The 22,821-nt window shown below is 45.8% G+C and overlaps 1 protein-coding gene across 4 annotated transcripts in view; it reads right to left on the bottom strand.

Annotated features, from left to right (window-relative positions):
• Positions 1 to 22,821, bottom strand: part of RBM47 (RNA binding motif protein 47) — a 734,836-nt gene that overhangs the window by 5,237 nt on the left and 706,778 nt on the right. The window lies entirely within an intron of this gene.

Raw genomic sequence — 22,821 nt, 5'->3', positions numbered from 1 at the left:
ACTGGCCCTTTGGTGAGAGATTTCTAAATGAAAGGCCCCACACTGTTCCAGTTACCTACCAAATGTGTGTCTGCTTCAAAGACAAGTCAAGTGAGCAACAGACTAAACAACCCTTTTGATTATTAGTTTTTGTCTAGGATGCAGACTCACTTTAAATGGAAAGAACGGGTTTTCATTTATGTGGATAGTTAAATGTTCTTAATATCATACACAACAGCAAGCTGCACATCTGTAAAAAGAAATCACTCTAAATAACCTTATTCTTATTACACAATGAAAGTGCTGTGAAATAAAACAGAAGCTTGTTCAGGCTCACAATATTTTTAATTCTGGGATTATTAGTTTTATGGTTAGCATATGGAAAATAAAGCAACAATGTTTTATTTTGGCTAAACCTGTTTCTATCGGGTTACTTTTCTCTGCGACGTGTATTTTTTTAACTTCAAATTATAAGACACTATTATTGTGGACCTCGCAAGCTGAAACATGAATATTTGCATTAAGAAGAGCTCAGAAGGTGTGTGGTCATGTGCCTAAATTGCAGAGCATGTTCAAATCCTGGCTTCACTTCTGAACCAAAGTGTGTGACCATGCCCAAGCAATTTAATATCACTGTGACTTGTGTAATATTTTATAGTATTGTATTGATATTTTGTATCCCGTCATGCTACTACAATCCACATTTTTTCACCCGATACCGATATTTTTGTCCTTTCACTGTGGTTTTCACTGTTTTACCCATCTGACAGCATGCAAGTCACAAAGAAGATTTATAGATCTTAAATGTGTGGGCTCCTGCTTAGGGCCTATAAAAGTGCAGGCATTACATAGGCAATATGACCCGAGGAGGGTGGCCATTACCGGTTGGGTAATGCCCCTGGGGCCATAGTTACAAGCCCTCCGAAGGGCATATTGCCATTAGTACCCTGGCATGTCGTACCGGGGTACTCATTGCAATGTTTCTCGAGTCGAGAAACAGTGCTGCAACTGTTTCTCGTCTTGAGAAAAAAAATAAAATGATCGCCGTGGATCAGGAGAAGGGACTACATGTAGTCCCTTCTCCCTTTCCATGCCAACCAGTCATGGAAGGAACTCCACAGCCACGGCGGTGAAGCAGAGGATTCAGGACCTCCTCAGCAAGGTAAGGCCCGGGCCAGGGCCAATGAGCGTGCTTGTAACAAGCTCAATGTCCCTTGCCGGTTACTAATAGGCCTTCATGCTCTTTCAGGGTGTGATGTTACCGGGTGCTTTACGAAGGAAGGAAAGCTATCTTCAGAAAAAGAAATCCTTGAAGCTTTAGGAAGACTTGGATGGCTAGAAGAATTTAAGAAGGAAGATAAATGATTGATAGAACGAACAATTCATTTGTCAAGTCTATTCGCCAGGAACAAAGATTTCGTACATTCGTCAACTGCATTGGTGGATGTTCACAAAAAAAAAAAAAGATTCAAAGTGAAACTCTGCCACCAACAAGATCCTCTCTAATACCCTACATCTTAAGAATGAATTTCCAGGTGATGGAGTGGTGACGCACTGATGAACACCCGATCTCCCAGAGCCATCACAATTCGGGTGGGAGAACAATGATTTTGTAGATGACAAAAATTAACTGAGACTCAGAAGATGACCTGTAAAATCTCAATTTAATTTCTCTGTTCAAACAGAAATAGCGGTTGTAGATGTAATAAATAGTATATTTCAACGAAAGTTGCAAATTATTTAAAACGTTCTGATTTAGTGAGCATACAGTCCAAGGTTTGCAATGAAGTAGCAATAATTTACAAGGCTATATCTCAAAAAACACTAAAAGATCATTAAAAAATCCTTATATTAACTTTTCTATTTCTTTGATCATGTTTAACAAAAAAAACCTACTTATCACTTTTTCATAGAACCACCCTAAAAGCAGTTACAGCTCAAAAACGAAATTAAATTAGTATCTTTAATGGTGGCCATCTTGGATTGATGTCAGACAGGCCCTTTGCCATAAATTCAGACAAAACGCATGGTGGTACATGATTGTAGGTTTCATTATCAATGGATCCCAGCAGGCTTACCTTCCCCTTAATTCAAAAATCACATGGACTAGGTTATTGTAAGAGATGGCCCTTAACTACCCATCTCAACTGATTTGACAGGCAGCTGCATAGTCCCACCAGCCAGTCAGTACACCTGAAATTTTAGCAGAGTGGCCCGACTGCAGCTGAATCAACATTAATTTCCTCCCTTATTGAGGTCAGTCCCCAAACTTGTTGGGGCCTTCCGGAGTACTACCACACAAGAAAATAAATTAAACTCTTTGCTATGCCATGATATAGAGTCTTGTACACCACTGATTCTGCAATATTCATGGATTCTTGGACCGTGAAGATTGGCAATAGGTGGGGTAGGGAACCAATTTAGGAGCAGGGTATGGTTGTTTTGTTGCTATGTTGAGGTCTGCATTTCCGGAAAACAGTGATCCCTGCAGAGTGTACATTAGAGATATTTTATGGGTTTTCTGGAACAGTGTTCAATGTGTTTTGATGTTTGCTAATGTGTTTTTGTCTCTGGTGTCTGCTCGAGTGGTGTTAAATCAGTGTGGTGAGTTGTGTTGTGGCCTGTGGTTGATTAGTGCGAGGTTTGTGGATATTTAGTGTAGACCTGTGTCTTTGGGGTGGTGTATGTTGCATTGTTTAACCTGTGTTGTTTTGGTGCTGTAGTTTGGTGTTGAGGTGTGTTGCCAGTTAGGATGGGGGGTAGAATGATTTTGAAGTAGTTATTGCTACCAGACTTTTTCCGCTTTGGAAATATTTGGTCACAATGTTCTGCTTACATCTATGCAAAACATTCTCCAGCTTGTATGCCTTATTATGCTGTGTTAAGTGATGTTAGGCTAAGTGATGGAAACGTGATGATATTTCATATGACACTACGCCATGGCACAGATTCAGGGTTCACAGTTTCTAGTTAGTTGTCCTGGTCCTCCCTTCCGACTTCACACTGACACCTCAAAGACACTAACTGTAGCGTCACTCACCCTTACATGGGATTGTGGTACAATGCAGCTGGACAACACCATAACCACAGCATTGCCTGGCTGGCAGCTATCATTAACAATGCACATCATGTCTTTAAATCATATTTTTTGTGCAACGTCACTCGCTTTGAACTGCACCTTTTGCTTCCAAGGAGGAGGTCTATAGAAACCAAATATAATTGTCATCCAAAAGTATTCACTGCCTGCCCGGTTATGCCAGACCAAATTATCATCAGATCAAGAGCCACATTTTGATGGCTTTTCTCAATCCTGCATATGATGGGGTAAATTTGATTTTATATGGGAGGTGTTCCAAAGCTTTGGTGGGGGTGGCAGGGCCAGGTGTGAACTACAATGGAAAAGAACTTCGGCCCAATTTATTTTTGAGTAGGTTGGAAAAACAAGCGTAAAAATGGAGGAAGATCCATATATACTAGAAGGTGTGGGTTGTTGTACTTTCTCTTGTAGGAATGTGGGTACAGTTCTGTGTATAGTTTTAAATGTATTACAGATAGTTTTAAAAGCGATTATTCGACCTAATGAAAAGCAATGTAGTCCGGGGAGCCAAGATATGTTCTTGATCTGTAAAGCGGCAGTCAGACGGTCACTGTGTTTTGGACCTTCTGGAGCCTAGGTATAGACTGTTTGCACAGTCGATTCCGGACGGGACTACTGCAAAGACTGCTGCATATTTCTGGTGAAAAGCAATGAAAGGAAAGATTCTTCTTAAGGCTTAAAGCGTTTGAAAGCTTGTTTGACTACAATAGTGATTTGTGGACCCGATGCGGGGCCCCTGTCCATTGTGAAGCTCAGACATTTGACTTGTGCAGGGGATAAGGAGAGGCCGAAATAGTTAGTGCCTTTGAGTTGAGTTTGGGCAGGAGAGTGCCAGTTTTATCAGGGTCCAGAAGCAAGTTGTTTAGGTCATCCAGTAGATGTTTAAAATGCAGTCGGATATGCTGATCTCAAGTAGGGTATGTTTGATATTTTCAGAATTCATTTTGTATCAGCCCAGCTGCATACTGAAAGTTTAAGAGATCTGATAAAGGCGGAAGTGGGGGAAGGTAGATGATAAAGAGGAGGGGATTTAAGGTACATCAAGGCACCTCGCTAACAGGCATATATCGCCGATACAGATTGGAAAGGTGAATCGAGGCCTGCTAATAAGGAACCCGATTATATATTTTCTTTCTTTCTATAGAATGCTGAGGTTAAATAAGCAATGTTTTAGAATGTTGTGGTACACCAGAACAAATGCAGCACAATATCAAGGAGGATACAAACATCAAATTGCAGCATTGAGAGTCAAATAGTGGTGAAATTTCAAGCTCAACTATACAAAATGTTTATTGGGAGTATATTAATCAAGAAACCCTGCTGCAAGTGCCTGGGTGATGCGGCAATTCACACCGCAGTAAAAAAAAGAAAATTACACAATGCATCTTCCCTGGCGTTCCGCGCTTGGTTAATGAACCATACATGTACACAAATAAATGCAAGTTCAACCTGAAAATGCTATGATATGGAAGTAATGGTAACATGTACCAATATGCACTCAGATGTGTAAGCAATACCTGTATGGCAGACTCAATTCAGACGTACCCTGATGCCCTACATTTAAAAATGTAGACACAAGCCTAATGGTGCACGTGCACTGTGTTTCATCTTCCTGGGACTTTATCAAGGCACCAACCCTCCATCTTGAATACAACAAAGTCTAGTTGAATAGTACCAATATATCAAATTCTTAGACAACCACAACCATTTCTCTTTCAAGTGCCACTTCAGCATGGTCTAGGAGTGAGGTTCTTTAGCGGAGTGTAGCCTGCCTTGTTCCACTAATAACCTGCAGCTGGGGATAGTACTGTAGTTATTAGGCTTAGTCTATAATAGGCTACTTTAGTAAATGTTTGTAGTATGCCTCCTTAAATTCCAGAGGCACTGTTCCTGAGCGGAATGATGCACTGATGACAGGTCTTGTTGCTTCAGCAATGGGTGGGGCCTCGAGGAGCGTTTTAAAGAATGCTGGTGAACAAGGGTTTGAAGGCGAACCTGCTTGAGAACTTTGTGCTGCCAGCAATTGGGATTCCTCTTGGGATAAGGGAGAGAAAGCAAGGAAGGTCTTGTTGGATGGGGAAGCAGGAGGTGGGGGCACAGTTGAGCCAAGTATTGCTCTACCTAATGTATGCAGTGTAATTTACAGTAAAGGTGAGCGGCTAGAGCATTGCAAAATTCCTGTGGGGAGGGATATTAATGGAAAGGGGGGTGATGGGGTCAAAACTATTTTAAACATTTATCTCTGTGGATTGACAGCATTAGGATTTCTCACTAAACAAAACATGATTTAGTCTGATTTTACAGCAAAAACCACTCCTGTGCCTTGGAACGTCCCGTTTATCCTTATTCCTTTGATGGCTTTTCTATTTGTGGATTCAGCAAAATACAGGTAAGTATCAGTGCTCATTAGGACCATTGTTACATAAATCATGCTACAAACACTATGCTTAAACAGAATACTGAATCCAGAAGAAAAACAAAACTATCATATTGACGTTCTTTATATTGAGTACAATATGCAATATATTTTTTCCCGGCTTCAGTATTATTTTTCATTAAGCATATCGTGTGTACAGCGGTATAAAGGATGGTCATTATGGCCAGCAAAAGGTTTTCCTGGATGTTTTTCTGAAATGTAATTTCTTTGCTTTCCAGATTTGATCCTGGGATGTCCGACTAAGACATACACCTAAATAGAGCTGGTGTTTGTTGTTCTGAATGTGTGGGTGAGTATTATGTATTCATTTAGCATTGGATAGTCTGTGAAATGTAGCACTGCTGCTTGTACATAGATGGAACCCAGGATGTAAACATTGTTGTTTTTACAGCTAACCCATGTTCTCCCGTCACACACCACACCTTCGCAACTTAGCGGAAGGCACAGGCTCGATCCAAACACCCGGCAATCACATACACTATTGCACAGCACCTCTGCATTTTCATTGTTAAAGGCAGCTCCATTATTATGACAAACTGTACCTTCCCACATAACTCTTTTTAAATACAATCCTTTACTTTCCTTTACTTCAGAGTATACCTCAGCTGCGCTCATCCACACTCCATTCAGAAATGGGTGACTAGCAGGGTCTTGGCCACCCTCACATACCTTTAATGGCTGAAATGCCCACATGCATAATTGCACCTCCCAATTGTCCCAAATATTTGGACTCCAGGCCCTCCAAGAGCGTTCAACCAACAGCGTGCGTTGGGACCATAATTATGGTGAAAGGCACTGTACAAATGACAAAATGAATGAAGGATCAGACTTCTGCTAGTATTTTGGGTTTGTCTGAGAACCAGTGTAGTTGTGTAGATATTGCAAAGGATTTCCACCCTTCAAAGGGGAAGTGGACTCTAGGGAGTTAAATAAGGCCTGTGTTCCTGTCAGAGTGTTAGCCATTATGGAGGAATTGGTAGAGGGTGAGGAGAGATAGGATCAGCCTTCATGACGGTTAATAGCCTTTTAGTCTTTCAATTCCTGTATTTTGAGCTCCAGTCTGTGGGTAGGGAAGACGTGGATAATGGAAGGATGAGGGAGAAGTAGATAGCTAAGTGATCACTCCAAGTTACTCTGAGCTTATGTAAAGCCGTAACTAGATTGGGGTGGGGGAGGGGCTACAAGTATCAGTGAATGGACAGCTGAACATGTGGGTCTTCTGCCCTGCAGGTGCAAGTCTAATCCCTCAAAGTCATAACTGGGCTTCAAGTAAGCCTATTGGATGGTAATTCCAAACATAGTGTAATTTTTCAGGATACAGAAATGCGGATGTCCCGATAGTGAACCTCTTAAGATGTCAGCTAAGTCATCTTCAAATTTTGCTGTGAACTCAGGGCATCTGTAAACGAGGAGTAGAGCACTAGAAACAGATGGGGAGAGGATTGATTTGGGGGGGGCAGAAAGAGCTGGAAAGGATGTGACAGAAAATAAGTTTTTGAAAACAGCAGCAATCACCCATGACCGATCTACCCTGGCTTTAAACAGATTTTGTACCCAGATGGGATAGCTTCTCTGATTGTAGGGGAGCAGTCTTCTTAAAGCAATGTCTCCATCAGCAAAAGAAGATCTAGTTGATGTTCCGAGATTCAACCATGAGTTTCGGATTATGTTGACGAAAGATTGCAGATTCAATAGTGTGCATGTAGGGAAAGTACTAGAACTACACTAAAACGGAAGTGGAAATTGAGGTAAAATCAGATGCATTTGCGAGGGGATTGGTCTTAGCCAGAGAAGTGGGAAGAGAAGAGGGCAGAGTGTATGTCAATTGGAGGTTTGAGGACGTGTCTTACAGAATTACTACTCTTTGGAGGAGTGGCCTTCACTTAAGGTAAAGTGATCCTCCGTGATTCATTCAGCCAAGGAATGGGAGCCAATGGGTTTTAAACAATACTGAAAGAAGGTTGCAAGATTCATGTGTACTCAGAAGGAAGGTTTTGCTCAGCGAGCCAGAGACGGGTTTGGAGGTATCAGGTCAGAGCATCTTCTTAGCACTGAGAATGTGTTGAGAGCGATTTGGGTGTTTCCAGAAAGAATCCTCCTTTGTAAGAGTTTAAATAGTATGCAACGCACTGCTTATCCAACAAGATAGGGGAGTAGGCAAGAGAGATTGGAGCTTAGGCCAGGTATGGCACTGGCAAATCCTGAGCTGCTCGGCTCCTCTTCTTAGCAGGGTTATAGTGGGTATGCAATAGTGGTGGATTAGGTAATACATGAGGTAAATCAGACATTGGAGCTTTATTGAGGTCTGGTATGAGATGGGGTGGAAGGAATTCTATTTAATTAAATTCACCAATGTCTTGTTGAATGATAAGTAATGTGCAACTACAGTTCGCTCGAGGGAATAGGAGATTGCTCTGAGGTGGATCGCAAAGGTATCACAAGGGTAGAGCTTCAGTAAGTCACAAAGAGGTTTGATGAGGAGGACAAGGTGACAGGTGAGGCCCGAAAAATTGTACAGTGGTTAAGGTCTCTTGGTTGGAGGCTACAATAGTGAATATGGATGGAAGATAAAGGGATTGTGTATGCTTGGTATAGGGCATGTGGGGGTGTACCTGCGTAGAAGGAAACGTCCAATCAAAAAGGGATTGTGAGCTGTTGAATGGTGGGTGAAAGGAATGAGGTGATTAAATTTGGCAACGAAGGTCGGGGGTATCGGTAATGGTTGATTGCTGATTCAGGAGATGTGTTTTGCTGGGAGGAGGTGATGTGGGAACAGTAGGAAAGATCCTAGATGGCAATCGGTGGCCCAAGTGGAGGGTTATATTGGGAGATTGTAAGGAAAAATGAAGTGGGGTGCATTCAGTTGTGATGTCCAGTTGGTCCCTTTTAGGAATACTTAATGCTACTCTTAGAGCATTGTTTTGAGCGATTTGGAGTCGGTTTAGATTTTTAGCAGAAGTTCCAGCTAGGAGGGCGTTACAGTAATCTAATTTAGCCCCGATTGTTGCTCTAGCTATAGACAGACAGTTCGGTTTGGAGAGGTAAGGTTTTATAGCGTTAATGAGCTTGGTGGTATGGGCAGAGGCTGAGGCAATAGCGCTAACCTGCCTAGTCATTGATAGAGCAGCGTCTATGTACACCCCTAAGGTCTTCACTAAGGAGGACACGGGGATCATAGAGTTCTCAATGTTGAAATTGGAGTAGAGGTTGTCTAGTTTGGCGAGCGTAGCTTTTTGGTCAAGAATAAGGATCTCGGTCTTGTCTCCATTGAGGCATAGGCCATTGGCCACCATCCATGCCTCGATAGTGGCATAGATAAAATGAAGTGCCTTCGCATCTTGGTTATAGGACCCGGTGAGTGGTAGGAGTACTGGAGTGTCGTCAGCATAACTTGTATACGCAATGCCTAGAGCATCAAGCTAGTTGAAGAGGGGCTGCGTGATCAAGTTGTACAATGTAGGGGCAGTGCATGAACCCTGAGGGACTCCACAGAGGATGGTAGTGGGGGCTGCACTAGCTATATTCGAGAATACCTTCATTGCTCTGCCCTCGAGGAAGGCGGTGATCCATGAAGCTGCTTCTTTAGAGAATTTGGCTTTGTGGGGGAGGTGTGAGGTGAGTGTCTTATGATGTCCAAGATCGAAGGCAGCCAAGAGGTCTAAGAGTAGAAGTGGTGCTGGTTTGCCTTTGTCCATGACTTGTGTGATTTGGTTTTTTAAATCTACTGGGCTGTTTCCGTGCCGTGCCCTTTGCGGAAGCCAGATTGTCTTTTCCCCTAGAATAGAATTGTCTTCGGAAGTGTTGAATCTGGCTGTAGGCCGCTTTATCCAAAATTTTGAGGAGGAGAGGGGCGGTAGTTATGGCCCGGTAGTTTTAGGCTCTGCAGGGTCTGGGGTAGTTATTTTTTTTTTTTTAGGAGGGGGCATACCCATGCTTCTTTGAGGCTTGCAGGGATGATTCCTGTTTTAAAGGAGGAATTAATGATGGCTGTCAGGAGAGGGGTGAGGGAATCGGACAGTGCTTGATGACTTTTGGCAGGCAGAGGAGGGTTTAAGGTGCTTGAGGAGATTAATGACTTCTGTTTCAGTGATATCTCGGAAAGAGAATAGGGGAATAAGAGGGTTTGATAGAGTGGTAACTGTTTGAGAAGGCATGTGTTGGTGAGGTAGGGCTTTGTAGTGATCCCTTTTTTTGTAGGTCAATTTTGCTCAGCATGGCAGATTGTATACTTTCACACCAGGCCTCATCTTTGATGATCTTGTCTGGGCTAGTAGGGGGAGAGAGGAGTTTTTTGAAGATGGCAAAGATTTCCATAGGTTGGGAGTTTGCATTAGTGATACGAGCATTGAAGGAATTGGATTTGACTTTGGTGATGGCGTCTTTATATTTGGAAGAGATCTGGTTAACGCTATTCTTGGTGAGGTCGCTTGGATTGGCTTGCCAGTTGTTGAGAGCCTTTCGTTTACTGGCGCATAGGGCCTGTAGTTCCTCAGTGAACCAAGAGTTGGAGTGTAGTGACTTTTTTCCTTTTTTGCATTCGAGTGGGGCTATGAAATTGATAGCTTTGTTGAGGGTTTCCTTGTATAGGTCTGCTAATATGTTGGGGCCATTGGAGAAGGGGGTGATGGACATCCAAGTATGGACAGAGGTTGGCCTTGTTGAGTTTTTTCCAACTTCTCACCTGCGCTGGAGGGGCATAGGTAAGAGTTTTAGTGATTGAGGTTAAGAGTATTGTGAACTGGATACATTTGTGGTCAGTTCAAGAATAAGCAGTATTGGATGTGATGGTGGAGGAGCAGTTGTGGTCTGCAACCCAGTCCAGGGTGCGGCCTTTAGAGTGGGTAGGGCTTGTGGCTTTTTGTATGAAGCCTAAGTCCTTCAGTTCTTTGGCAAGGGTGGCGGCAGCTTTGTCTTTTGGGTCATTAAACCCTAAATTTAAGTTGCCAAGAAGTAGAGTTTTAGTGGAACTTTTGATGTTGTCGCTAAGTACGTGGATGAGGTGTCCCTGAAAGTCTGATGGGAGGCCTTGGGCCGGTATAAAATGTGGATGTTGATGGTGCTGTTCGGGGACAAGGAAAGTTTGGCAGATAAAATATCCGAGTTGCCCTTCCATGGGCGGCTGTTCAGTCTAAGGTATAGGGCTTCCTTAGAGATAAGGGCTACGCCATCTCCTGGACGAGATGGTCTATCTTGTCTGAGGATGGTGTAACCTTGTGGAAGAGCTAATGCAACGGCAGGGCAGGATGCTTCATGTAGCCAAGTTTCAGTGACGGCAAGTTGGTCGAGGTTGTGGCTGAATAGGAGATCATTTATTTCCAGAGCATGGGCAGGAAGGGAACGGATGTTGGGTAGGGCACATTTGAGATGTGGAGTTTGTTCTGTTTGGGGGCATGGTTGTTGGTGAGTTGGTGAGGAGAGCGAAGGTGGTGTGTGCGCTTTTGGATGCAGAAATCTCCCGTGGAGAGGATGGCAGTGAATCCAGCAGAGAGGCAAGTGGAGTGTGAAGTGTGTCTGGGGGAGGAGCAGGTGCATAATCTGAGATTCCTGGACGCTGCGAGTATAGGATGGCAGGTAAATTGCAGAGGTCGAGTGCAGGTCTTAAGTCTAGTACTTCTAGTACGTATGATGGCCAAGTTGAGTGGGCGAGACAATGATGTGGGCGCTGTGAGGGCATCGGGGCCTGTATGAGGTCATATGTGTGAACATGATGAACGGGGAGGGGTGCTTAGAGGTGTGATGATGATGTGGTAACACTACGCCGGAAGAGCTCATGTGGTTAGTGATTAGAGGCATGATGGAGGGCGGTCACTATGGTTATGGTGGAGTGTCAATTGGGAGAGGTAAGGCGATTGCTTGGGGGTGTGCGTGTGACATTGGACAACATGATGGATGCAGGTCAGTGTGCATACATTTATACTTTCTGCAAGGTATAGAAGAGAGAAGGAGGATGCAGACTAAGGTAGGTTGGCAGAGTACCTGTGTGGCAGTTATGATAACACGCAATAACAATAACAAGTCATAACTGAAATAGTGGCCGACACAGTATAAGCGATGAATGGCAATGCTGATTGGCTGTAACAGGTAAAGTGAGAGGCGTTTGTCACTATAAAAGGTGCAATTGGATCAGCACATGCGGAGGGACAGGTTGCAAGCGAGAAATGTTAAGCGCAAATTGTTATCAGGCGATAGAGAACATTGTTAAAAGGCATTCGTAATAACAACAGTGCCTGTAAAGCAGTGGGCATGTGATTTAGACAAAAGGCATTCGTAATAACAACAGTGCCTATAAAGCAGTGGGTATACATGTTAAACAACAGTGTGGTTCAGGGATGATTGTGCTACAAGCTGAGGGGGAGCTGGAGTGCGCACGCTAACTTTTAGGTGATGCCTACGGTCGCGCTGGTAAGAGGTAGCGGGATGGCGACAGGGTCGAGCTGCAACAAACAGAATGGACTGGTGCGAAAAGTGGCATACAGAAAAGGCACGGCAGTGGAGTGCGATAAGGTCTCGATAAGAAATCAGAGATGGATGAAAGTACGTTGCTAGCTTGGATGGGTCTGTGAAGCTTCTTACCCTGAGGAGTATTCTGGACGTTGATCAGGCCAAAGTAACTGGCCCCCTGGGCTCCGGGCGACCACGACAGACTAAGACAGGCGCACGGCCTCAAATACCTGGCCTTCAATACAAATGGCCGGTTCACGCCTTCCAGCGCTGCTGTAGCAGGAATAAGGGATGCTGGAGACAATCAGGAGCTTCCGGCGTCACGTTGCTCAGCAACGCTCACAGCAATCGAAATCCATCGCGGCAGCCATCTTAGGGTCAGCACATGTGGTTCTTGTGGATGAACAGCTGTGCATCAGCATCGCTGATAAGTAGCGTAGCAGCTCCGAGCTGGGGGCACACAGAGGATGATAGCAGTGTCTGGGCATTGCGGCTGCATAGGGCTTCACCTATATGTAGCGGTCGACGGTCCTGCAAGGTGGCTGGGATGGCAGCAGAGGTACGGATGGGCTCCAAAGACGTAAATAAATGATGTTGAATCCTAAGGAGTCTGATGTGCATTGAAAGTCAATGATCTTGCTTGTGGTTATAAATTGTAATTATCAGTTAGTTGGTGTTAATGGGCTCTAATAGCTCACTAGAAGGTGAAGCCGAAATACCCTTGTATCATTATGATGATAGGTGCGGGACCACAGGCCTACAAACTGTGCTTGATCATTCCTTGTATTGGTTGAGCAAAAAGAGGCAATCACGTTGCATTGGTTGCCTCACCAAGCTGCCTTTTCTTGGAGCACTATATCCCACCAATCTGTCCCTCCGCATCAATAAAAAAAGGACTGTTTGAAGGACTTTCAATTGCCAGAGGTGGCTTGGAACACACCAGTTTCCTCTGACACTAGCAGAAGGGCCATCCTGAATTGCCTATGGAGTCATCCTTAATGAGACCATTTTGCAACTGGTTCTCAGAAATGGGGACAGTGTTACTGATGGTGAACTCGGGACTCATATCTAGTTCACTGCCACTGCTTGTTACCAAATGCACGACAGTCTTGTGAGCACTGCATATTTGCTCACACAAATCACTCACCACCATTAGACTCCCATCACCAGTGATAGCCGTTGTTCAAAGCTCCTCGCTATGATAGCTACGCAGAATATTAAAGTAGCTGAGGCCACATCTACATGGCACCTCCACCCCTACGTTCAAAGTAATCTCAAGCACTGCTCACATCTCGACTGTGAACCACTGTCTAGATTAGTGAATCCCCATATTTATCATAGGAGGCAGGTATCCACTTCAACCAGTGACCTAACCCACTGCCACCACCCCCCCCAACACCAATGCTGCCACTTCCTGGAGCGATTGTATTCAGTGTGTCCCCCACAGTCTCGAGATCTATTGGGTGTTGGAGGTACGGGGTGCTTAGCTCATGTGGTAAACTTTCACAAGTACATATAAAGCAAATTATGAATTGAAAAAACCTTTCTGTTCAGTAAATCCAGCATAAAATGCATTGGAAGAAACTATGGTCATGTGTGGTTGGAGACCTTTCTTAAAACAGTGCATTTTTAAATGCACGTCTCACCCATTTTTACCTCAAAGAAATGTTTTGGAGAAATGATTGTGAAGAGGTGCATAGAACAATGCAACAACCTCATCACACGGGGCATTCACTCTCAAGATGCCCTCCTCCCGAGAAACGGATCCTCGATTTACCAAATGTTGGACTTGTTGTTAGTCAAAAATATGCAACCGCGGTTGGGAACCTCCCAACTAAAAACCATCCAGTCCAAACCTATCTCATGAAGTTCAATCAGGGCAGCGATTTCAGGGTCAGAGGAACCCCAAAACAATTGGCAGGTTGCTAGCTATCAGAGGTGACCAATTACAAAGCATCGCACAATGCAAGACCACCAACAATATAATAGTTTATGACATACAGTAATATCTAATGCACAATTCAACTCATTTTGGCAACGCACTATATTCTTCTAACTTGAGCTAATTTTCCTTTCCATTATTTGCCTCCATTACATGTGTGCATGCTTGCATGCAAGATCAAATGTCTCGTCGCATGAATAATTTAGTAAGAGCTACCTTTCTTATTGCAAATTCTGCAATACTGCATTAAGATAGTTTTTGGGATTATTTTGGTTCGTGTCCATGATGTATACGCCTAGTAAAAGGTTGGACCACCATCCTTCTGGGACTGTTATGTTCTCAAGACTTTGAAAGTTGTACTTATCACAAAAGGAAAAATGCTAACTAAGGGACCCATGATGTCAGAACAAATGGTTTGCGGTTCTCCAAATAGAACACATTCAATATTCTGCATGCCAAGCTATATCAAGTAAAAGAACGGTCTAATACAGAGGTTCAAGGCATATCCCAGCATGAGTACTATTTTACATATGAAACAGGAGCTACACATGTACATTTTTCTGAAATACAGTGATGTATAATGCTATACAATACCTTACCGAAATGGTCTCCCTAAAGGGTGTGCATGTTTGCCCTCAATTCCCATAAGGAATCATAGCAGGTTCTGCCTCCTCCCGCAGTTGTGTTAGAGCCTGCATTCGACTTCAATTGAGACAAATCTAGAGTGTATGGGACCCATTCTAGACTATTGAGAGGCGCTGCTGTACCAAGCGATTCATAGGTGGCACTCGGACATGTTGCTCGAACCTGTGGGGCAGTGGGTTATCATTGATGGGTTCCAAGGGAAGTACATGGAAATGTGGTTTCATCCGTAGAAGTGAAAAATCTTCTGTACTATGTGGCTCCACCTAGTTGGTCCTGCACGTTTAGACTCAACCAATGATGCACAAAGCAACTGTGGGCCTATTAGTCCTGTATTAGCTTAAGACCCTGGGAGTCCATTGGTGTTAGGGGGGAGTTTAGTGCTGACATAGGTCTGGATCCTGGTTAAAAAAAAAAAACACTTGACTACACTGGGGACTACAGAAATAATGGTGCTGGCTATGGATCACTGCATATGCATGAAATGCTGTGTGGTTAGGGAAATGTAATGTAGAAGGAAGCCTAGTAGGGAGAAAGCTCTGCCCAGCTCATGGATTACCTTAGAAGCCAGAATCAACAAGCAATGATCCATTCTAATTGATCCCCAAGAAGGCCATTTCCATGATCACAAAAACATCAGAATAGTGCTCATTATTGTTGTATTATCATGCCAAGTGTGCCCTGCTGAGCTCACACAGGCGTGCAGAGTGGGCTGTGTTACAAGCCGGGCTGGCCCATGGTCCTGACCCGCATCCGACACAATTGAAAGCCCAGAAAAGAGCTGGATGGGCAGCATCTGCGGCAGCACACATGCGCCACCAAGCGTACATGCAGGCGGCCTGACCTTCACAGCCTGCATTTAAAAAGGGTAGGCGAATGCAAGTTGCCCAGGCAAAGCTACCTGTTCATCGCTACCACTGCCCAGCATTGATGGTGATGCAAATGCCATCACCACACACACTGGCAAACCCATGAAGCAGCCTAGGTGGGAGGGAGAACACCGACTGGTCAAAGGTGGCGAGTGAGGTTAATTTACATTCATGGCACATGCCTTTTTAGAAGTATAGAAGGCTGGCAGTAAGCAGCCCAAGATGTTGGCTTTGAACAAAAACATGAAATCTTAATGAGTGCCACGATTATAAAATGAACTTCAAGATACATACCGGCGGGCAACAGAAGGAATTAAGCACTGACTGCTACATAGCCCTCTCAGCTGTACTAAACTAATTGGAAAGCGGGAGAAGGTTCCACATTAAAGCTACATATAGGCTGCTCAGTTTTTACATACAGGCCAGGATGGCTTCCATCCACTTACAGGCACTGAACAGATCCTGAAGACCATTGCAATCAATGGGAATGCTTAAGTGGCAATGACCGTGCTTGACTTATCTGGGGTTTATTGACACAGTTGACCATTCCATAGTTGTCTACTGCCTGTGTCATGCTGAATTTGGTGGACCGGTTCCTGCTCCTTTCTGTCAGACCTTCTTTTCCAAGCTATGAAACTAGCTCTTTTGTCTCTTTTCATCACCTTCCCTGTGGGGATCTGAAGGACTAATTCCCTTTCCCATTACTTTATAACCTTTAAATCCTCTTGTTTGTTTGTTTATTTATTTATTTGTAGTGCGCGCCAGACCCGAAGGTATCCGGGTGCGTGTGCAAGAATACTTTAAGCTTACAGGTTACAGTTACACATTCCAAGTAGATACAGGATACATTGACAACCGGATAATGATTACCCTACAAGTTTGTACAAGAGTTATATGACAACGCATTACTTACCGTAAAAGCATTTCTGATGGTTGTATCTGCTTAGATTCACATGCTGTGCATAGGTCCGACATCCAGTGGTCACTGCGGAGTATTGCATTTTGTTTTTCGTAGTCGAAAAGGGGACGTCGATAAGGCGTGTCTAACACTATCCCTATAGTGACGTGCTTTGTACCCACAATCCCTCACGCGTCGAGGTCCCTCTGTTTGTATTTTTTCTGCCCTGAGGGAGCCTTCTATACGTGAGTGAGTACAGAAAAGAGAGAGAGATGTAGAAGATGTCTATGTTCCTTCCATTCGAGCGGGGAGGAAGGGTGGGCGCATGTGAATCTAAGCAGATACAACCATCAGAAATGCTTTTACGGTAAGTAATGCATTGTTTTCTGATGTTTGTTAATCTGCTTAGAATCACATGCTGTGCATAGACTAGCGAGCAGTACCCGGAGTTGGCGGTGGGTTATGAGAAGGAACAGTAGAGCAAAGATGTCTTAATACTGCCTGTCCCACCTAGGAGTCAGATCTAGAGTGTGCATCTAGACAGTAGTGTTTTGTAAAGGTGTGCACAGAACTCCAGGTAGCCGCTTTGCAGATGGACCTAAGGGGAACATTTGCAATGAACGCTATGGAAGCCCCAGTGCCTCGAGTGGAATGTGCTCTTGGCTTGAAGGGTAGTTCTCTCTTAGCAAGAGTGTAACAGAGAGTGATGCATTGAACAATCCATCTAGATATAGTGGACTTTGAGACTGCATCTCCTTCTCTTCCTGCTGCCACCGAGACACAGAACTGATTAGTCTTTCTCAGTGGTCTAGTTCTTTCCATGTAGAACATGGCAGCTCTGCGTACATCTAGTGTATGCAGACTTTTTTCTCCCAAGCTGGAAGGGTTTTGAAAGAACGTTGGTAGTTCTATTGACTAGTTTACATGAAACTTCGAGATGAATTTTGGTGCAAACCTTGGGTGTGCGCGTAGAACCACCTTATCTTTGTGAACTGTTACGAAGGGGTCTAGAACAGAAAGAGCCTGTAGTTCACTTACTCTCCTAATGGAGGTGATAGCTATTAGGAAAGCAGTCTTAAGAGTGAGGTCCTTAAGAGTTGCTTTGTGCATGGGTTCAAAGGGAGGGCCCATGAGTCTAGACAGTACCACATTCAAGTCCCATCCGGGAGCTGGGTTAGCTATCGGAGGGTGTATTCTCTTAACCCCCTCCATGAAGGCTTTGATAACTGGTATCTTCCACCACGACACTAAGTTGGGAAGTGGTGTATGCAGAAAGTGCCGCTAGGTGGACTTTAATGGAATTGAACACTAGACCTGAATCCAGTAAATGGGTCAGGTACAGAACAATGTTCGTGGGAGAGCAGTCAACCGGGTTGATGCTCTTACCTCTACACCAGATGACAAATCTTTTCCACTTGCTAGAATAGCAGTGGCGAGTATTAGGTTTTCAGGCTTCCCTGAGGATGTCCATACATCTCTGCGGGAGTTGTAGATGTCCAAACTCTATGATCTCAGGAGCCAGGCTGCTAAGTTCATGGTCTGAGGGCATGGATGCAGTGTCCTGCCCTTGTCCTGTGACAGCATGTTGTAAGGACAGGGAAGTCTCACTGGGGGAGACAGGGACATCTCCATCAAGTGAGCGAACCATGGCTGCCGGGCCCACATTGGGGCCACTAGTATCATGGTAACCTGCTCCTGGTGCATCTTGTGCACCACCTTGTTGAGAAGGGGAGTCGGGGGAAAGGCGTAAACAAATTTCCCTGACCATTGAATCGACAGACCATTCCCCTTGGACTGATTTTGGGGGTACCTGGAGGCGTAACTTTGGCATTGTGAGTTCTCCAGTGTTGCGAACAGGTCTATTTCCGGGAATCCCCATTGCGTGAAGACGTCTAAGACGATGTCTTCGTGCAATTGCCATTCGTACTCTTCGGGCAGGGGGAAGTCTCTGCTGAGTTCGTCTGCTAGCAGATTGAGTTCCCCTGGTACGTGTTGTGACAGTAGGAACATGTTGTGTTTGAGAGCCCACTTCCATATTTTCTTTGACAGCTTGGACAGTCCTGGAGAGTGGGTTCCCCCCTGCTCGTTGATGTAGTACATGGCTGTGGTGCTGTCTGTAAGGACCATCACTGTCTTCCCTTGTAGGTGTTCCTGGAAGGCTTTTAGTGCTTTGAACACCGCCAGTAGCTCCAGTAGGTTTATGTGCTTGGGTGCTACGTTCGGAGTCCAGACTCCGTGAGCAGTTTGATGGGATAGGTGAGCCCCCCCATCCTGTGAGGGATGCGTCCGTGGTTAGAGTGGCCTCCACCGCGGGTGTGGCAAAGGGTTTCCCTATTATCAGGTTTTCCTTTGTCCACCACCGTAGCGAGAGAACCAAGGCCTGCTAGACCACCACTAGATCGTCCCATTGTCCGCTGGCCTGACACCACTGGCTGTTGAGCCACCCTTGCATTGGGCGCATGCACAGGCGCGCGTGAGGTACCAAATAAATACACAACGCCATCATACCTAGCAAACGCATCGCTTTGCGCACCGTCACCTCTCAACCTGCCACATATTGGGGGATCTGAAACAGCATGTTTTGGACCCTCTCGTTGGAGGGGAAGACGAGGCCGTCCCTTGTTCGAATTAGAGCCCCTAGGAATTGTTTGACTTGGCTGGGGTCTAAGCTGGACTTCTTCTCGTTGATGGAGAAGCCCAGTTGGAACAAAAGGTTGGGTGTTTGAGAAGCATGTCTCGTAAGAATCCCCTGTTATGAGCCAGTCGTCGAGGTAAGGGTATACACTGGGATGGATAACCTGCGCAGGTGTGCCGCTGCCACTGCCAGTACCTTCGTGAATACCCTTGGTGCAGATGCTATGCCGAAGGGTAGCACTCTGAACTGGTAGTGTTTGCCCTCTATCATGAACCTGAGGTATTTTCTGTGCGCTGGCAACATTAAAATATGAAAGTGTGCATCTTTCATGTCCAGTGTTGTCATGTAATCTCCCTGTGATAGCAGTGGGATCACTTCCTGTAAGGTCACCATAAGAAACTTCTGAGGTTTGACAAACTTGTTCGCTGGGCGCAGATCTAATACAGGGCGCATGGTTAGATCCTTTTTGGGTACAAGGAAGTACACTGAATAAATACCTTCCATTACCTGAGATAGAGGCACAACCTCTATGGCTCCTTTTTCCAGCAGTTGGTCCACTTCTTGGAGAAGGATGGCGAGGTGTTCTGGTGTCATGCGGCGTCCCTTCGGGGGTCTGTATGTTGGGGAACTGTTGAACTCTATACAGTAGCCGCGGGCTACGGTGGAAAGTACCCCGCGGTCTGATGTTATTCCCTCCCATGCTGGAAGAAAGGATGTTAACCGGCCCCCGACCGGCGTTGCATGGGAGGGGACGCAAATCTTCGCGTCACTTGGTGGTGTTGTTGGCTTGGGAGCCTCTGGGGGTGGAACCCCGGCCTCTTCCCTTGCCACGACGTTGACCCCTCCAATTGTACTGGCCGCTATTACTCTGGTAGTTGCTGGCAGAGTACTGTTGTTGGTTTTGTTGCTGGCGTTGTCCACGAAAAAAGCGCTCATTACCAAATCCTCGCCTATTAGGGGGTTTAGAAATTTGGTCTAAGGTCTTTATAGTATCAAATTCTTTTTTCGCGTTCTCCAGCGCGTCATCCACTGCTCTCCCTAAGAGGTTGGATTCCTCTATGGGTTTATTAATAAGGGATGCTTGTGTTTCCGCCTTAAATCCGGAATTGCGAAGCCAGACGTGACGCTTCAGTAAAATTCCTTGTACCAAAGTGCGGCCAGCCGTCTCTGCTGCATCGAGGGTATTCTTGACGATGCTTTGATTGACCAGAGAGCCCTCGTTAACTGTAGCCAGTAAACAAGTCCTTAGGGGTTCGGGAGCTTCTTCGATTGTCCTGTCTGAGCTTAGCCCATTGAGCATCGGCGTAGCTTGCCAACAAGGTATTATTTTTGGCGATTCTGGTAGAGAATGCTGCAGAGGTGGTGATTCTCTTGGCTAGGGCATACAGCTTCTTCCCCTCTTTATCTGGGGGTGCCTCGCTAGTAGATAGTGGGACTCCTGCCCTTTTTCTGGTGTTGGTCACGACCAGGGAGTCCTGGATTGAGTGACCCTTAATATATAATGGGTCTGATTGAGAGGGAGAGAACAGTTTCTCAATCCTCGGATTTACCCCTCTCACCAATGCAGGAGTGGAAAGAGAAGGTGTAATACGTCTCTTAACTGAGGCGAGGATAGGTATAACCTGGCTATTGGGGGGTTTTTCTTTGATAATCCTCTCCACAAAATCGGTGTCTGGGGTGACGTCTCCAGTTTCGATTTCGAAATGCGCTGCTGCCTTCTTCAGCAGTGCATTGAAGGTGGGTTGATCATCGCCAGGCGAAGGGTTCCTGACTGGTGTAGTTTCAGTAGACCTGATGACTATACTGCTACTGCCTGTGTCAGTCGACCTAGCCGGCGACTGCCAGGGATTTTGGTTGCCCTCGCCTGTGTCTTCCTGGAATCCTTCCTCATGTAGGTTAGTTTCCTCGTGAAAAGCTTCCTCTTCTTGTTGGTCCTCACCATAGGTGAGCTCATCTTCCTCTTGGAAGAAGGTGTCTTCCTCAGTGGGATTGTAAGAGCTTATGTCCTCCTGTATGGGGCTATAAAACTTCTGGTATTTAGCCCTTGGACTCTCAAGGGGTGCCTCCCTTGGTCTCTTGGGTGCCCTGTCTTCTGGGATGGACATGAACCTATCTAGTTTGTCCATACAGGTCTGGAACCTTTCAAAGGTCCACTGAGGTCGGCCAGGACGGTCTGGGAAAGAAAAGGGGGTTTCTTCCTCCTGTAATTGTCTGGTTCTGTCCCATAACGTCGAAGAAAGAGGCCCTTCGCCTTCTGAGTAGCCTTCTTGCTGGCTAGGGCCTTCCGACGGCGTCGGGAACTGACCCGATCTGTCTTCCGGCGCCTTCGGGGTATCTTTAGCCTTGTGCGCGGTTTTCGGCGTTTCACTCGCCGTACGTCTTTGGCCGTCCTTAGATGCTATGCGCGCGAAGCTTTCGGCGATCATTCTCTCTTCCGAGGGATCGGTCGCCGTCGCGCTAGGGAGTGTCGAGCCTTTGCTCGTCGAGTCCTTGTCGGCAACGTGAGCGCTCTTGCGATGCGTGTCGCCGGAAATTTTGGTGTTAGCGCCCTTATTTTTAGAGTGCCCAGTCGCCTGTCGCGGAAGCGGTGGCGGGGAGGGCTGCCGACCCTTACGGTCGGTGGAAGACGTCGGTGGGCCCGGCATCCCGGTTGGCGCTAAGGCTGTCTTCGTCTTCGACGAATGTGTGCCTGGGGGTATGTGCTATGTTGTTTTTCTGTGTGTGTCCTTGTCGCCGGGGTGTTCATCCCCATAAGCTGGGCGAGAGCCGGGCTTGTCGGGGCTGGGGACGGACGACGAGGAGCGAGAGCGCTCCTTTGAGAGGTCTACAGCCTCCGTTACGGGGGCCGTGTAGTCACTGTCCTCGTCACACTCGGCGGCGGCGGCAGCGGGCGAGGAGTCAGGCCTAGACATGGCGTAGGCCGCCCACCTTTTGACCCTGCGGTCCTTTAGAGTTTTGGGCTTTAGTAATTTACAGGCCGCACAGCCGTCCTCCTGGTGATCGAGGGGTAAGCAACGGTTGCACCGTTTATGCTTATCTTTCCAGGTATATTTACCCTTGCAAAGCGGGCAAAACCTAAATGGCGTCCTCTCCATAGCGGAGGGTAATAGGTGTGACTACGACCTCGAAAGAGAGGGAGGGGAAAAAGAAAGGCATTCTTAAAGAAAAGAAAGAAAGACCACAAAACCCCACTCTCCCTACTGTGTAAGGCCGGTGAGGCCAGGCCACGTGTTCGGCAGCGCCGAAGGATCTCCTCCGCTCGTCCTTCCGTCGAAGATCTTGCTCGGCGGAGAAACGGCTCTGCGTCGAGGGAGGGATCTATCGTTATTGGTATTAATAACAAACGACCAAAGGTCGAAGAAACTATTTGGCAATGTCTCTCGAGGAGCTCTGCATAAAGGCGACCAGTAGCTGGGCGGAAAAAAACAATCTGAGGGACCTCGACGCGTGAGGGATTGTGGGTACTACGCACGTCACTATAGGGATAGTGTTACAGACACGCCTTGTCGACGTCCCCTTTTCGACTACGAAAAACAAAATGCAATACTCTGCAGTGACCACTGGATGTCGGACCTATGCACAGCATGTGATTCTAAGCAGATTAACAAACATCAGAAACAGAGTTATATACACAGGTATTTGTACACAGAGCTGTATACACAGTATACACTGGCAGTCAAAAAGCAAGGTCTAGTAAGCGGGGGAGATGAGCATGTAAGTATGCGTTCAGCTACAGGTTAACAGATGGGTAAGACGCAAGTAATCCTGGTGTTGGTTAGTTATAGGTCGTTTTCTTTGAGCCATTTAATACAGTTAAGTCTGAAGTGTGGATAGGATAGGTCAGACCTTAAAGAGGATGGGAGAGAGTTCCACAACCGGGC

The sequence above is a fragment of the Ambystoma mexicanum genome, chromosome 6q, assembly GCF_040938575.1.
Source record: "Ambystoma mexicanum isolate Mex_15411 chromosome 6q, UKY_AmexF1_1, whole genome shotgun sequence".
NCBI lineage: Eukaryota > Metazoa > Chordata > Amphibia > Caudata > Ambystomatidae > Ambystoma > Ambystoma mexicanum.
Note: the sequence above shows the minus strand (reverse complement) of the source record. Positions and strands in the feature narration are given on the sequence as shown.